Below are 3,764 nucleotides of genomic sequence, written 5' to 3' on the forward strand. Positions count from 1 at the left end.
TTAGCCGGTTGAGCTATAGGTGCCGAGCCTATTCCAGAATGTTCTATGGCATCATATTTCTTTATGTTCACTCAAGCAGTGAATTTACCCAGGGCTCCCAATCAGTAGCAGCAATGGAGATTTCACTGCCTCCTCCAGGCAGCTCTCTAATCCCTTGTCCTCACAGACTTAGCTCAGTGCAGAGAGTAGCCTGCTGGCCTCAACACCTGCAATGCAGGCAGTATAAACTGTTTCGGAAGCCTTGTTTATCCTGCTTTGCATGTAGATCTTGGCTAGAAAAATCAGTCCATTCAGAAAGACTCCCTGATAGACACATGATAGTTTGTATTCTTCTTGAATTCCTCTTGACATTCAGCCACTCCCTTCTCAGCAACCTTCAAACTTTGCATATCAATAATTTATTTTTACAAGGACAGAAAGGTGCTATCTCACCACATGGCAGAGAAGTTCAGATATGCATTAGTTTATATTAGTGGATGGCACAGACATAAAGATCAGAAAGGCAGAAAGGTGTGGTCCCTTAGGGAAAACAAAATCTGAATAAATATTTATGAAACAATGCGGTGTGGTATTGGAATGTGGGTCTTCACAAAACAATACTTTCTTTTTTTTTTTTTTTGCAGATTTTGGCCAGGGTCCGGTTTGAACCCACCACCTCCCTTATATGGGGCTGGTGCTCTATTCCTTGAGTCACGGGTGCCGCCCCCACAAAACAATACCTTGAAAGCTTACAGAAATATTATCTGGAACAAGTACAGGAAACACAGTATTTAGTTGATTATCTTTCCTGGGCCAATCCAAATAAATGATTCCTATACTTAAAGGATCACTCCTGTAGTATTAGATTCTGTGTATGTATAAATTAATGCTCATTGTTCTGGAGACTAGGACCTAATCCAAGATCAAAATGCAGCAAGTTCAGTATCTAGTTATGGCTCATGCCTTTAGCTGTGTTCTCACATGGTACAAGGGGTCTCAGTCTTTCTATTTTTAGTAGAGATGGGGTCTCGCTCTTGTTCAGGTTGGTCTCGGACTCCTGAACTCAAGCAATCCACCCTCCTGGACCTCCCAGAGTGCTAGGATTACAGGCATGAGTCACTGTCTCAAAGCCTTTATATCCTAAAGGTTTAAAGCTGGATCTCAAAGAGGTATCTCTATGCCCGTGTTCATAGCAGCATTACTCACAATAGCTAAGAGGTGGAAGCAACCCAACTATCCACTGATGGATGAATGGATAAACAAAATATGGTATATCCATATGTCTTAGTCCATTTTGTGCTGCTATAACAGATTGCCACCAACTGAGTAATTAATAAGGAAAATAAATGTATTTCTTTTTTTTGTAAAGACAGAGTCTCACTTTATCGCCCTAGGTAGAGTGTCGTGGTGTCACATAGCTCACAGCAACCTCCAACCCTTGGGCTTAGGCAATTCTCCTGCCTCAGCCTCCCGAGTAGCTGGGACTACAGGCGCCCACCACAACGCCCGGCTATTTTCTGTTGCAATTTGTCTGGGGCCGGGTTTGAACCCGCCACCCTCAGTATATGGGTTGGAGTTCTACTCATTGAGCCACAGGCACCGCCCAAAAATGTATTTCCTATACTTCTGGAAGTTGGGAAGTTCAAGGTCAAGGGATCTGCATCTGACTAGGGCCTCCTTGCTACTTCACCTCACAGCAAAAGATGGAAGGGCAAGAAAGAACTCACAAGAAAGAGAGCATGAGAAGGCCAAATTTTTTTTTTTTTTTTTGAGACAAGGTCTCACTTTGTAACCCTCAACAGAGTACTGTGGCATCATAGTTCACAGCAACCTCAAAGTCTCGGGCTCTTGCTTCAGCCTCCAGAGTAGCTACAAACACCTGCTACAATGCCCAGCTATTTTTAGAGATGGGGGTCTCACTCTTTTTTTTTTTTTTTGAGACAGAGCCTCAAGCTATTGCCCAGGGTAGAGTGCTGTGGCATTACAGCTCACAACAACCTCCAACTCCTAGGCTCAAGTGGTTCTCCTGCCTCTGCCTTCCAAGTAACTGGGACTACAGGCGCCTACCACAACGTCTGGCTATTTTTTGGTTGTAGCTGTCATTGTTGTTTGGTGGGCCCGGACTGGATTCAAAACTGCCAGCTCAGGTGTATGTGCTGCTGTCTTAGCCATTTGAGCCACAGGCACCGAGCCCAAGGTCTCACTCTTTTTTTTTTTTTCTTAGAGACAGAGTCTCGCTTTGTCACCCTCATAGAGTGCCATGGCGTCACAGCTCATAGCAACCTCCAGCTCTTGGGCCTAGGCAATTCTCTTGCCTCAGCCTCTGGAGTAGCTGGGACTACAGGCAACTGCCACAACGCCCAGCTATTTTTTGGTTGTTGTTGCAGTTCAGCCAGGGCCAGATCCAAACCTGCCACCCTTGGTATATGGGGCTGGCCCACTACTCACTGAGCCCCAGGTGCCACCCAAGGTTCTCACTCTTGCTCAGGCTGGTCCCAAAGTCCTGAGCTCAAGTAACTGACCAGCCTCATCCTCCCAGAGTGCTAATATTACCAAATTCATTTTTCTACTGACCCAGTCTTTAGGATAATGAACTCATGACATTAATGACATAATCCATTTATGGCCTAATCACTTAATGGTCCCTTAATGGTCCTACCTCTTAAGACCTTAACAATGGTAATTAAATGTCTTTTGTGGGGTTTTTTTTTTTTTTTTTTTGGAGTCAGGATCTTAATCTATTGCTTGTGCTAAAGTATAGTGGTGTCATTATAGCTCACTGCAACTTCAAACTCCTGACCTCAAGTGATCCTCCCATCTTCTCCGCCTCCCAAATTGCTAGGGTTACAAAAAATGTAACAAGTTACAAGCCACCTCATCTGGCTAAATTTCAACATGAGTTTTGGAGGGGACATTCAAACCCAAATATAGCCTTAAAAGTAAAAGAAATCATGTTATATGCTACCACAAAGACATGAGCCCTGAGGACATTATACTTTTTTTTTTTTTTTGAGACAGAGCCCCAAGCTGTTCCTCTGGGTAGAGTGCCACGGCATCACAGCTCACAGCAACCTCCAACTCCTGGGCTCAAGCGAGTCTTCTGCCTCAGCCTCCCAAGTAGCTGGGACCACAGGCGCCCACCACAACACCTGGCTATTTTTTGGTTGCAGCTGTCATTGTTGTTTGGCCGGCCTGGGGTGGATTCGAACCCTCCACCTTAGGTGAATGTGGCTGGCGCCTTAGCCACTTGAGCCACAGGCGCCAAGCCAAGGAGGACATTATACTAAATGAAATAAGCCAGCCACATAAAACAAGAAATAGAAAGTGGGCAGCGCCTGTGGCTCAAAGGAGTAGGGCGCCAGCCCCATATGCCAGAGGTGGTGGGTTCAAATCCAGCCCCGGCCAAAAAAAAACTGAAAAAGAAACAGAAAGTAGAATAGTGGTTATCAGTGGTTGGGGAGTTGTTTAATTGGTATGGAGTTTTAGTTTTGCAAGCTGAAAAAGTTCTGTACAACCATGTGAATATACTCAATACTATTGAATTGTACACTTAAAATGGTTAAGATGGTATATTTCACGTTGTGTGGGTTTTTTTTTTTTTTGTTTTTACCACAATGTTCAAAAGTATTAAACACTTCAGCAGGCCACCAGTTTGCAATTCTCCTTTAGATAGCGCTTTCCCCAAGGCCATGCACTTAGGACACGGTAGGGCTGGGAGAACCTGAAGGAACTTGTTATTTAGGGACTCACAGGCCTGTCTTAAGCAATTTTTTTTTTTTTTTTTT

The sequence above is a fragment of the Otolemur garnettii genome, unplaced genomic scaffold, assembly GCF_000181295.1.
Source record: "Otolemur garnettii isolate 467f Iridium unplaced genomic scaffold, OtoGar3 scaffold00096, whole genome shotgun sequence".
Taxonomy (NCBI): Eukaryota; Metazoa; Chordata; class Mammalia; order Primates; family Galagidae; genus Otolemur; species Otolemur garnettii.